The sequence below is a fragment of the Saccopteryx bilineata genome, chromosome 12, assembly GCF_036850765.1.
Source record: "Saccopteryx bilineata isolate mSacBil1 chromosome 12, mSacBil1_pri_phased_curated, whole genome shotgun sequence".
Lineage (NCBI taxonomy): Eukaryota > Metazoa > Chordata > Mammalia > Chiroptera > Emballonuridae > Saccopteryx > Saccopteryx bilineata.
Window position 1 is genome coordinate 48,210,119 of NC_089501.1, and position 14,081 is coordinate 48,224,199.

The window sequence follows — 14,081 nt, forward strand, 5'->3', positions numbered from 1 at the left end:
TTAGTTTTCCATCCAAAGCAGTGCGTGAAAGGGCGTACATAGTTTAGAAGGTGATCTAGAAAGCACCGTGCAGTGGTGGCGAAGTGAAGGAGGGATGAGAAAAAGGACGATAAAATGTGCTTCAGTGAGCACATCGTCGCATTGGGTGAGTGGGGCTTCAGTCCCCTGGGGGCTCTCATAAAAACTGGGACACCCTTCAGAAGTGACCTGCTGTAGAGGGAGGATTATGTGAGGGTTGCTCCTGTGACACTAACTTTCTAACACTGCTGCCCTCCCCCAGGTGTGAGCCAAGCACACTCTTGTGGCCAAATCAACCATCTGGTAAACAGACAAGTGGAGCCATGGCGTATACAAGATCTGTGTGCAGGTTAGTTCTGCCATGGGTTGACAGGTAGGGGCTGGGCACCAAAAGGAACATATTGCTATGTATTAAAGAGAAATAACAACTATCAGGTCAGAACCCTACAAATCCACTGTATCAGTGAGGGCTCCATCGGGGAAGACAGAACCAAATGACAAAGCAGGGGTCGGGAACCTATGGCTCGTGAGCCAGATGTGGCTCTTTTGATGGCTGCATCTGGCTCGCAGACAAATCTTTAATAAAAATAATAATAACGTTAAAAATATAAAACATTCTCATGTATTATAATCCATTCATTCCCTACCACTCATGTTCAAGGTTGCGGATGGCTGGAGCCAATCACAGCTGTCCTCCAGGACAACACCAGATTTTTATTGGATAATGCGTAAAGTACACGGGTCGTTGTATGGAATTTCACGGAATTACATTTTAAAATATGTGGCGTTCATGGCTCTCTCAGCCAAAAAGGTTCCTGACCCCTGTGATAAGGTAATAGGAAACTGTTGGCAAAATCTATAGAAGACTGTTGTTTTGTGTATGGTAGAGGACCTGACCTTGCCACAGAGACAGCGGTCAGGAAGAAAAGCTACACAGGAAATAGGAGTGAGTAAGGATAAGTCAGAACCTTCCAAGGCACTCTGGAACTGGTGAGTTCAAACCGGAACCTATGCCTGTTTCTCACGGCTTCAGACCACAACAGCAGAGGTGACCTATAGGAGAGGCTGCAGCTTTTGGCCAAAGAGCAGCACAAGTATCTGACCTTGGACTAGAGAAGCTGAAGGAGACATGGCAGGGGTTCGAGGAACTGTGGGCACAGCTGTTGAATCCTTCCAGTGAGGTGGACCAGATAACCAGGACAATGTGCATAGAATCCAGCCGTGCCAGGCGCCCTGTGTCAACCTCCAGAGCATACTGGCTACTGCGTATCTTCTGACTTCCACCTCTCACACAGTCTCTCCTTACTCCCAAACAACAAAGAGAAGGGGTGTCTGGCATATCGTCAAGTGTCATGGTGAAAAACCACCACACTCACGTTATATCAGTTAAACTCCATTTGTTAGGAAGGACACGTAAAATGTACAGTCATACAACCTAGGAGGTTAATCAACTTTATAGTTCCTGATATTGTTTGTAACTCTAACATTTCAAAGCTTTTTAAAAAAATTTAGAGATACTTGAGTAACATAATCCTTTGAATTAACCTTTTGCAAACTTTATTATAGTTAGCCAATTTCTTGTGATATTGGATAATCCAGGTTTTATTTGATTAGGGAATGGGTGTCTTATCTGTGTGACTCATCAAGGTACGAACTGTACATTCCCCTTAAATTTTCTCCCCCCACCACAAAAGTAAAAATCGTTTTCTTTCATTGTGTAAGCTTGAACTAGGCACCCAGAAAGTAAGTGGAAGAGTGTTCTGAGCCACATTGTTCCTTTTAGGGCACTTATTATTGAATCCATCATTATAGCTGTCCTTTTAATAGCTGGCTTTTGGAGATTTAACATGGCTTTAAGTAATGGTTTAAAAATGTTCTTGTTGGTTGAACAACATTTTGGGAAATTGAATGTCAAAAGACCCAGGGCAAATACGTGTTTTTCTTCTAACTTAGGCTGGAAAATATAGATGGAATTCTTGAGCTTACGAGGAACCTGTAGGTCAGACACAGTTATTTTGGTTTCTTTACTATTCAGCTTACAGAGAACCCAGGGAGGGATGAAGGTGAATGCTGACAGAGGATGAGGGCAAGGCTGGGATACGTACAGTGGTGTATTGGAGCTGGTTGGGACTTGCTCACATGGCCTGATTATGGGCAACTCCCCCAGCTCCCCGTGTAGTAACATCATACTGGTGGCTTGAAAGCAATGAGGTGGAAGTATTTATACCAAAGAACTTGGAAGACACTGCAAATCGGGGCTTTCTCCACCCTTCCCACCTCTACCAGCCCAAGAGCTGATCGTTAAACTTTCACCACGGGATAAATGGTTATCTAGTTGTTTCTCTTTTCCCCTATTTTGGGCAGACCTTTCTGTTCACAGGCTACTGATGGGTGGTTGATGAATATATACTTCGGTCTATGATTTTATTTTTAACCATCTGTAACTCTCCTCCTGAGATTGGAATTCAAGTAGCCTACAGATCTTTGTTTGGCACTAATACTCACTCCACATTCACTACGTACCCATAGTACGCCAGGTGCTGTGGTCGGTGCCAGGGGTATAATAGTGATTAGGACCGAGGTGGCCCTTGTTGTCTCTGGGTTTCCATCCCTGGAGGCTCCCAGCCATGGTACCGTGGAAGTTGCGAGGGATGGTTCCTTGTCATGGAGTGTTTAGCACCCTCCCATGCCTCCACCCATAGATATCAGTAGCACCGCCCCTCCCCCCCCCCCCCCACCGAACTTGTGAAAATCAAAAATATCTCCAGACATTGCCAAATGTTCCCCAAGGAATAAAGGACAAAACTGCCCTGGTCAAGAACCCCTGTAATTAAACAACTGTTACATAATAAAAGCTACTTGTGTAAAGAATGCCGCCACTTGAATGGGTATAATTGTTATCTCTATTTTACAGTTGGGAAAACTAGACATTCAGAAAGCAAGAAATTGCTCCGTTAAACACCTTTTAAGTAGTCAAAGTAGGTTATAACCCATGTATTCTCTTTTTTAAAATAAATTCATTTATTGATTTCAGAGAGAGAGGAAAGGAGGGAGGGAGAAAGGGAGGAAGGGGTGGAGAGAGAGAGAGAAAAACAACAACATGGATTTGTCATTTTATCTCTTTATGCATTTGTTGTTTGATTCCTGTCTGTGCCCTGACCAGGAATGGAACCTGCAACATTAATGTATTTGAACAACACTCTTACCAACTGAGCTACCCGGCCAGGATCACTCTTGTATCCTTGATTTCACAAATAATTCTTCAGCTGGACAAAGAGGGAAAGAAAAAAATGGCCAGGTAGCCCTGGCCGGTTGGCTCAGCGGTAGAGCGTCGGCCTAGCGTGCGGAGGACCCGGGTTCGATTCCCGGCCAGGGCACACAGGAGAAGCGCCCATTTGCTTCTCCACCCCTCCGCCGCACTTTCCCTCTCTGTCTCTCTCTTCCCCTTCCGCAGCCAAGGCTCCATTGGAGCAAAGATGGCCCGGGCGCTGGGGATGGCTCTGTGGCCTCTGCCCCAGGCGCTAGAGTGGCTCTGGTCGCAACATGGCGACACCCAGGATGGGCAGAGCATCGCCCCCTGGTGGGCAGAGCGTCGCCCCTGGTGGGCGTGCACATGCGGGAGTCTGCCTGACTGTCTTTCCCTGTTTCCAGCTTCAGAAAAATACAAAAAAAAAAAAAAAAAAAAAAAAAAAAAAAAAAAAAAAAAGAAAAGGCCAGGTAGCTAGCAAGGCCGTATAAACTTTGGGAGAAAACAGGGAATAACCAAGCACACCAACACTGGTCCCAGATTTTAGGACAGTAATTTAAAATACCTATTAAAAACATGAGTATTTCATGGCCAAAGATTGTATATGAAAATAAATAAAGCCCAGGTTTCCTATAAATAAAATTCTAGCAGCCCAATTGCGAAGAATCCAATGAGGAAAGAAGAGGGGACTGCCCAAACAGCACCGTGTGGCAGCTTAGAAGCTATTAGATGAGCTCACGTTGGAAAAGGACACATACAGGACGTGAAGGAAGTCGAACCTGAATAATGATAAATGGTGCAAATTTATAAAAATGATTTCTGGAGGATGATGCCCAGAATGAGCTGAGGCTTGCAGAAAAATGCCAGACAACAGAACGACCCTGTAAAGCTATGTTTGCAGCGAGCCCGCGCGCGAGGGGCCCTCTGCTTGGAGCAGATGGTCCGACGCTAACAGATGACGGAGGGAAAGCTTAGCGCCGCGTCAGGTCTGCAGTTCCATCAAGGAAAGCCGTGTTCCAAGGGGAACGGTGTTTTAGAGCAAATATTTTGAAGGAAATCAAAGCCCAGGAAATTAAAGAAGTCATAAAGCACCTGTTTTAAATGGATGAAAGTTGCTTCCTCTATTTGTTCCTTCGTCTACTCATGGAATATTTTCCGAGTGTCTCCCACATGCCGTTCAGGGCTGAGCAAGGGAGGAATGGTCCTTCTCCGTCCCTGCGTTCAAGGACTGCATCCTTTAGCGGAAATTCGGCGGGACACTTTGTACATCTAGTGTTCTGTGTGCCGTGTGAGGGACCTAAGCTGGGGAGAAGGAGGGAGGATGTTAGGCCCTAGGAAATGAGGAGGACGGAGCAAGGTGGGAAAGTGAAGGAGCGATGGCGAAGGAAGGTGCTGCAGGAGGAAAGAGACGCCCAAGGGCCCAATGTGATGCTCTGGGCTCCCGACGGGCCCTGCCCACGTGACCACATGCCTTGTGCCGGCCATCTTTGAGAAACCGCGCTGAATGGCGGTGCCTCCAGGAGACCGGACATGATAAACACCTAGTTTTCAGAATTAGGGTCATACAGAACAACTGTTCCTGCTTTTCCAAATCCTAGCTGCTTCACTCACCCACATAAATCTAATTTAGTAATGTCTGTACCAGATACAATGTATAAAAGAGAGGCCTATTTAACACATGGGTGTTGTCTCCTCATTCTCCCACACTGGGCTCTAGGTAAGAAGTTTCTAGGTTTAATCCTTTCCCCTGTCTCTGGACAGAACCAACTATGGCACTTGCTGATTCTGGTAGGATCTGCTTAGAGCAGGGGTCCCCAAACCTTTTACACAGGGGGCCAGTTCACTGTCCCTCAGACCGTTGGAGGGCCGGACTATAAAAAAAACTATGAACAAATCCCTATGCACACTGCACATATCTTATTTTAAAGTAAAAAAAACAAAACAGGAACAAATCCAATATTTAAAATAAAGAACAAGTAAATTTAAATAAACAAACTGACCAGTATTTCAATGGGAACTATGCTCCTCTCACTGACCACCAATGAAAGAGGTGCCCCTTCCGGAAGTGCGACAGGGGCTGGATAAATGGCCTCAGGGGGCCGCATGTGGCCCGCGGGCCGTAGTTTGGGGACCCCTGGCTTAGAGGATTGTGAGCTGGGCAATGGAGGCCGCCCCCTATGGCCCTGCCAAGGGTGCCCAAGTCCAGAGGGCACCAGCCCCAAGGGGCTAGGCCCCACAGGTGGTATGGTTAGGTTCAGAGACTGTGGGCTGGTGGCACCTTTGGGGGTAATATTTATGAGTGTATTACCACTTCTGGACAGGAGGCTTTCAGTGAGTAACCCAGAGCTCCGGGTTCTGCCCACAGGAGCATTATTGAGCACTGAAATGCAGAGACCTAAATTGCAGGTGATCAATGACTGGGAGAGATCACTTGTACCATGGATGAAAGAGTCAAAATGAAATAATTGCCCATCTGCAATGAAAGACCAAAACAACGAATGTGAAATTCATCCCAGATTAAATATATAAGTCTCTGAATTTTGCCTGAAAAATCAATTTTATGAGTACAGGTTGGAGGAGACAAAACGATTTATGTAAAAGGAGGCTTATAAAGTTTAATTAATCACAAGCTCAATATAAACCAGTGATGTGATGAGGGTGCTGAGAAAACAAAGGCGATCTTTCTTGTATCTTGAAAGTTTCCTTCCTCGATGCTTTTCAAGTTACAAAACTCATTACCGCTCCTTTTAAAAAGTGAAACCAGAATAAAATTTTAAAAGGATAGAAAGAGAAAGGAAATACGAATCCTCTTCTTTCTAGTTCTCGGCACCCTTACAACAAAGAATTATCCACCTAAAATGTCAGCAGTGATGGCTAAGGCCCCTCCCATCCGAATCACGTTACAGTCGGTGTGTTCTCTGCATGCTTGTGTGCTGGAGATGACCACCAAGTGTGTTCACGCCAGGGTCCCCCCTCTTTAAGAAGGGGTTAGTCATAGCACCCGCCTCAAGAGTTGTTATGAATTTCAGGTTAGATAGAACATGAAAACATTTAAAGGGGTGTGTAAGAAAACCCAGCGGAGCCCTGAAGCATGAGCCTTCTTTCAAAATGTCACAGCAAGCGGAGGTGCTGATGGGCTTTTCTGCCCGGCGAAGTCCGGTGGGACTTTTATAGAACTCGAGCAAAGCCAGGTCAGCTGAAGTTCAGCTCGTTGTGGGACTAGCTGCTCAGAAAGCGTCCTTGGGGGTGGGGTAAGCAGTTGTCCTTTCATACCAGCGGTTGTTGGCTGGGCAGTTTGGATTTTATCAAGAGGGAGAGGGAGGCCTAAGGTCACCTGATGGTCAGGATGAAAATTATGGCTCCTTCAGGGCCTCTTACAAGATGCTCCATAAATGCTTGTTGTTGATGCTTTTCTGGTACCCTCCGCCCTGATCTTGGGCTGACGCTAAAGCTTTTTACCTCCAGGAGCCAATAGGAGAAAAGCTCTTGGATCCCACAACCTGACCTGGAGGTTTGACTGCACCCCTTCAAAGAGGAGAGTGGATTCCCCCTTGAGAACCCTACTCCGTTGGTGTAAATCAGTAAAGACCAACCCAATGAGAAAAGCATAGGCTATTTCTTCTGAGCTTGCCATAGCAAGAGTTAGCCAGCATCACTCGCATTGGGCAGAGACTCAGAGGCAGGCAGAGGAGTGGGGAAGATTCCCCAGAGGAGTGGGGAAGATTGTAATGGAGGAAAGGAAAACCCCAGGGTGCCCTGATGAGGCTGTTGGCCCCGGGAGCTGCAGGTGGCCACAAGGAAGACAGGCATCTTTGCGACCAGTTAGGGGCACTAATTTAGCTTTCTCTGGTTGGTCCTAAGTTGGAAGGGAGTACAAAAATTAGGGAGGCTGTTTGTTATTAAACAGGTCTTGGCCATTTTGAGCCAATATTATAGACATTTTTCTTTAGCTTCCTGGATTTTTACAAAAGATAGCAACATGGCTTCCTGAAACTCTGATGGATAAGCAGGCTAGCTTCCTGGGTGGTTTCCTGTAGATAAGAGGTGGTTTTCCTGAGCAGCTGGCTGCAGGTTGTGGGTCAAAGTTATATTGTTGTATTTGGCCACACTGTTGTCCATTTGTGTCTTCAGATTCAGTCTCTCACTTTGTTTTTTCTCTGGTTATCTCTTCGTTCTAGGCTTCTGGTAATTCTATTTAGTCCGGGGCAAAACCAAACCAAAACAAAAACCAAAGAAAAAACATAACTAGCTTTAATTGATCACTTAGTCATTAATTCTTTTTAACGTAAATTTTATGGAGCAAAGGACTAAAGATTTTGATGCTCATATTCTGGAGACTTGACCCGTAACTTTCAAAAGTTCAGAATTGCTCAGTTTTGTTCTTCTTATTCCCTCCAGAATCCAGGGAAAAATGGGAAAGGAAAGTGCATTTAAAAACTATGCTTATTGCCCTGGCCAGTTGGCTCAGTGGTAGAGCGTTGGACTGGCGTGCAGGAGTCCCAGGTTCAATTCCCGGCCAGGGCACACAGGAGAAGTGCCCATCTGCTTCTCCACCCCTCCCCCTCTCCTTCCTCTCTATCTCTCTCTTCCCCTCCCACAGCCAAGGCTCCATTGGAGCAAACTTGGCCCAGGTGCTGAGGATGGCTCCATGGTCTCTGCCTCAGGCACTAGAAAGGCCCTGGTTGCAACAGAGCAACGCCCCAGATGGGCAGAGCATCGCCCCCTGGTGGGCATGCCGGGTGGATCCCGGTCGGGCACATGCGGGAGTCTGTCTGACTGCCTCCCGGTTTTCAACTTCAGAAAAATACACACACACACACAAAAACGAACGAACAAACAAACAAAAAAGAACTATTGCACAGATTACATGAGACTTACATTTGCATCATGTGTTATCAAGTTACTCTCCTTGGAACTTCCAAACAAACCTAGAATTTGGATACATTGTTGGAACAAGATTTTACAGGCAGGATTTGGGTCAGAGTTGATCATGAGGCCTAGTGATAGATAAATAGGGTTAAAAGAAGATTGGCTGGCTATCTTTTTGTCCTTTTAAAAAAAGCTATACAGGCCCTGGCCAGTTTGCTCAGTGGTGGAGCATTGGGCCAGCGTGTGGATGTCGCAGGTTTGATTCCCGGTCAGGGCACACAGGAGAAGCGACCATCTGCTTCTCCACTCCTCCCTCTCATTTCTCTGTCTCTCTTCCCTTCCTGCAACCATGACTCAGTTGGAGCAAGTTGGCCCCAGGCACTGAGGATGGCTCCATAGCTTCCGCCTCAGGTGCTAAAAAGAGCTCAGTTGCTGAGCGACAGAGCAAGGGGCCAGATGAGCAAAGCATCACCCCCTAGTAGGCTTGCTGAGTGGATCCCAGTCAGGGTGCATGTGGGAGCCTGTCTCTCTGCCTCCCTTCCTCACACTGAATATTAAAAAAAAAATGCTATACATTATTTGCTGAATCAGTTTACAGAATTCAGTTTTGTCTTTTACTTTCTAGGCACACTTGTCAGGGTGTACAGGTTCTTTTTCCAATAGCTGGTGCTGTCTCTTATACACCTTTGAGTGTTAGATTAATTAAGGGTTGTGTCTGTATCCTGAAATTGAAAAGTAATTCAAATGAATTTACTTGATTGTTGGCACACGCACCGTCTGTAATTTCTTATTGACTGATTAGTCTCCAGTTAATTTCTGCTTGCCGTTCTCACAGAGCCCTGACATTTTCTTTTTAGCATAGGGTTCACTTTTGGTAATGAAAGCGTCCGAGCACAATTCTAGCATATTTCCTCAATCTTCCTGTTTTAAGATTATTACTAAATAAAATAAAGGTTACTAGAAAAAATATAGTTCCAGTAAGTTGGAACTGTAGTCACTCTTCCTCGTGACTTTGAAATTCAGCAATATTTTCTAAAATATTTATAGACTAAGTTTTAGATGATGCAAATTAAAACAGTTCAAGGTAAAGATATTAATATTATAGAACTACATGATAAAAATCACAGGGAGTAGCTTTTAAAATATCCATATCCTGCCAACCCTAATGAGATATTTCTGCAATAAATACATTTAACATCTGACATTTAAAGCCCGTTGATTAAAGGAAAGCAAAGATTGAGAGTTAGCAGGAGGAGAGCTGAGCTTTTATTTGGTGTCTCCTCTCTTTTCTCTTGATGATTGCATTAGTGAGCTACCAATCCTGGGACCTACATGAAGCTCTGGTTGTAGCCTGCTGGGATGCTCACAGTTAAACATGCAGATTTCTGGGTCCTCGGTCCCAGTGCCTCTTCCTTGCAAAGCTCAGGGGATATGAGAGGTATTTTTATGGGTTTGTCTGGATGCAGTTGCTTTCAGAAGACTTATAATTTGACTAAAGGGGAGGGTCGGTGAAAAAGACAGGGTCAGGTAGGTCCTGCTGCACAGAATACTAATGTGGCTTAGGTGGAGGGGCGTTAGGCTTTTATTTCTGACCGTACATTGAATTATTTACACCTTCAAGCAGCATCAGTCAATTAGCAAATCAAAAATTTATATGATTCCAATTTAGCATGGAGTCCTTCTCTCTCCCCACTTTTTTTTTTTTTTCTTTTTAGATTTTCACCCTGACAGTGACAAATTACTCCTCTGCTGGCTGAGATTGGAAATTAAAAGCATTTAGAGTTGCTCATGCATTTATGCTAATGAGAACTTCTGATATGATTTGCATGCAAAAGAGGACAATCTGAAAGCTCATCAGTTTTTCACGCTTCCGCATTTTGATGTAGCAGAATTTTTTTTCTGTTTTTCTGGGGAGCAAAAAAAAAAAAAAAAAATTTCTCTCAGAAACAATACTGCATGTGAACAAAAAGAGTTACTTTTAAGTCAGAAAGTTCTTCATTTTTCTACCCTCCAGATTCTTGTCAAATCCTGTGCTTGCTCTTACGGAACTGTAGCGCGCACTCATTAGCATTTTAGATGTTTATCAAAGGCAGGATTCAGGATCTGCCATGCGAGATTATAGCAGGGCTTCATTTTCAATTCAGCAAGAGGGGAAGAAAAGGCCTGGAGACAGACAAGAAGGGGGACAGGCACCCTCACAGTCCTTCTCCTGTGCCAACCGAATCAATCCCATTCAGAGCAAATTTGATTAATCACCGAAGGTGGCAGTTTTAACTTCCATAGATGGCACTGACAAATTTGAGGCGGAATCTCAGCCTGAAAGTTCTCCACCGATATTTGCATAAAAGAGAACAACGTTAGACACGAACACAAAATACGTGAGGGGGAAGAAAAGAATGAATGAGGACGCAACGTGCTGCCCAGAAATTCTGAAAGGGATTTCATTATTTCCATAAATATGCATTCATTAAACCATTAAGATGGCAAAGGGGGAATTGAAAGGCTGGGGAATGTTTCATTTTTATAATTTTTATTTTTCTTAGAAATTATTAGTCTCTCTCTTGGGATTCTTCTAATGTGCTGAAAGTTAAATGTGATTGTATATTATCAACATGTAGTCGATGGTGTGGAAATTCTATTTTGCCAAAGTGGATATGCTTTGTTATTGCTTTCAACTGTTGGCATTTGGGGTCTTTACTTACATTTACTACAGTTCAGAATTATTCTGCACCAACTATGTGAAAGACAATATACATTGTCCCATACTGTCTTCTCAAACTGAGATGTTTTGAGATTTCTTTTGCTTTAAATGCTTATGATCTTCTTATTTACCTGAAATGTTTTAAGGTTGATCTGTGGAATTGCCTTTGGGGGCTAGGGTTTATTTTAACGATGAAAACCATGGCCATCTATTAGCCTGCTTGCATCTGGTGCGTCCCTAAAGCAGAGAAATGGGAGCAATTCTAGCTGAGGATACTACCTAATTGTGGAATCCATTTGACTCACTTTGTGTATTATCTGTTAGATCTGTATCATTCTCTGCACACCCCCACCCCCAATACCATTTTCAGGAAGCTTGCCCTTTTATTCTATACTGTAACTCAGTTGAAAATGTGTATTTCCAGTGTTCTTTAATTTCTCCAAGTATGATAGATACCCTGTTGGGCAGATAAAATAATTATGCTCACTTTGTTAAAGATGACGCTGCTCACGTGGAAGCCTGTCACCCAGGTGATACTAATGTGTGTTGGGGGTGGGCTGTGGGCAGGTAGGATCCTTGTAGCCTGGGGCTTGGTTTTAGGACTAAGCCTTTCCCACCCTTTTTGATGTGGGGTGGTGCAATCCCATCATGCCTCAGATAAGTGACTTTGTATTAGAGCAGTGGTAGTCAACCTGGTCCCTACCGCCCACTAGTGGGCATTCTGGCTTTCATGGTGGGCGGTAGCAGAGCAACCAAAGTATAAATAAAAAGATTTAACTATAGTAAGTTGTTTTATAAAGATTTATTCTGCCAAACTTAGCGAAAATCTGACATAAAGTACTTGGTAAGTAATTATTATTATATGCTTTAACTTGCTATAACTCTGCTTTATAAATTTTATAAAGTAAAGTTACTTCTCTACTTTATAAATCACCATTACTGTGGAACCGGTGGGTGGTTAGAAAATTTTACTACTCACAGAGATACAAAAGTGGGCGGTAGGTATAAAAAGGTTGACTACCCCTGTATTAGAGACTTCCCTTATTTTGTATATTGTATTAAAGGTTTTGAATCTACACTATAAAATGGGGGCAGACTGGGAGCTTGTTCTCTTGGTTCCTGAGATTAGCATTAGAGGAGAGAGCAGAGAGGAGAGCAGAAAAAGGCCACGTGGAAGATAGAAGAGGCAGCCAAGATGGTGGAGTGCTGAAGGAAAAGCCAGTTTATGCAATTTGTGCAGGGAGAAGGAAGGAGATGAGGAACAGAGGGGAATAAGTCTGGTGAGCTATAATCGAAACCTTTGATTCCAGGAAACTCGGATAAGTCAGTAGCTTTGTGAACACTGAATGAGTGGGTTTTGGAGCCCAGTGTGTGTTTTTACTTGCTCGCCGGGTGCAAGCTAGGATTAAAGATGATGGCCCACCAGTTTTTGGCTCTGTTGTTTTTTTACCGGCTGTCCAAATCCAATGCGAACCTGCATGTGAATGGCCACGATGGTGGGCCTGGCTACTGGCTTTACAAGTATCATCTAATATAAACTGGCTGGTACTTGACCTCTTGTGAGGGACTGCTACCTCTGACTCTTCTGACTTTCCCTTACTACAGCTGATTGACATGCGAGGCCAGCTCATAGTTCAGCCAGCCTACTTACCTACCACAAAAGGGATTTAGGGTTCTAAAAGGAGATAATAAAGTTGAAATAAGATCATGAGGGTGGGACCCTGCTCTGATAGGATTAGAGTTCTTGCTCTTCCTCTCTCTCACTGCTTTCCTTCCTTCCCACCCAACCTACTCCAGCGCGGGAGAACACAGCAAGAAGGGGGCCATCTGCAAGCCAGCCAGGAAGCAGGTTCTCACCGGGAACCCCATCAGCTGGCACCTTGAACTCAGACTTCCCAGCCTCCAGAACAGTGAGAAAATAAGTTTCCTGTGGTGGTGCAGTGGATAAAGCGTCGACCTGGAAATGCTGAGGTCGCCGGTTCGAAACCCTGGGCTTGCCTGGTCAAGGCACATATGGGAGTTGATGCTTCCAGCTCCTCCCCCCTGTCTCTCTCTCCTCTCTCTCCCCCTCTCTCTCCTCTCTAAAATGAATAAATAAAATAAAATAAAATAAACTTTCTAAAAAAAAAAAAGAAAGAAAATAAGTTTCCGTCCTTTAAGCCTTCCTTCGTTCTGTGATATTTTGTTATGGCTGCCAGAGCTGACTCATGCCGGGAGAGATAAGACATCTATTATTTCTAGACTTAGAACCTAGTCATTCGTTGTGGTCTTTCTGATGCTTCCTGAACACGGCGTGACTGTCTTGTACAATACACTTCTGCTGTTCTCCTCCATAACTGTTTGATGTGATCTGTCATCTCTGAATGGAATTACAGCTATGGAGACTCAATGGCAGAACAGTCTCTTTTCTGTGGATAGAGGCGTGTGCTGTATAGGAAACAATCGCTTAGCAGCATCGTGGCAGCCCGGTGACTCTGGAATCCATGGGCCATGGATAAGCCCTTCCCACCTACTCAGCACGTACATAGAGTGAGAAATCCTCCCTACACAGTTAGAGACCTGTTTGTCGTCTTGGAGGAGAGCTCTATAATCTCCAGTTCAGAGATTGCAGGTTTTCATTCAATTGTCAAAAGGCAAGAACGAGCGGAAACGGCGCTGAGAATCCCAGCACTTAAGTTTTGAGAAGTTGCATAAAGGGAGACTGAGGAGTCTCTACAATTAGCATGTCAGACCTACTCAGAAAATTCCATTGAAATTTTCCTGAAGGAATTATTGTTTTTTTTTTTTTTTTTTTTTTTTTGAGGGCGGTGTTATATATGAAAAGCAAAAAGATTAACATCTTTTCTTTGACTCAGAGACGTATTATTTTTCCTTTAAACACTCTAAGAAACACCAAATGGCATTTTGGTGCTACCATATTGATCTTGGGTGACGTTATCTTTTGCTATTAGCAGAAGTTTAAAGGGCAGAGTACTGCAAAGCCGGGCCAGTTGCTGGAATTGCAGGGGCAACAGCCAGGAGGGGCGGGGCGTCAGGGTGCTGGGTTCCCGGAGCAGGGACGTCAGGCGGCGGGGTGCTGTATTCCAGGAGCAGGGACGTCAGGCGTCAGGGTGCTGTATTCCAGGAGCAGGGACGTCAGGCGTCAGGGTGCTGGGTTCCCGGAGCAGGGACGTCAGGCGGCGGGGTGCTGTATTCCAGGAGCAGGGACGTCAGGCGTCAGGGTGCTGGGTTCCCGGAGCAGGGCCG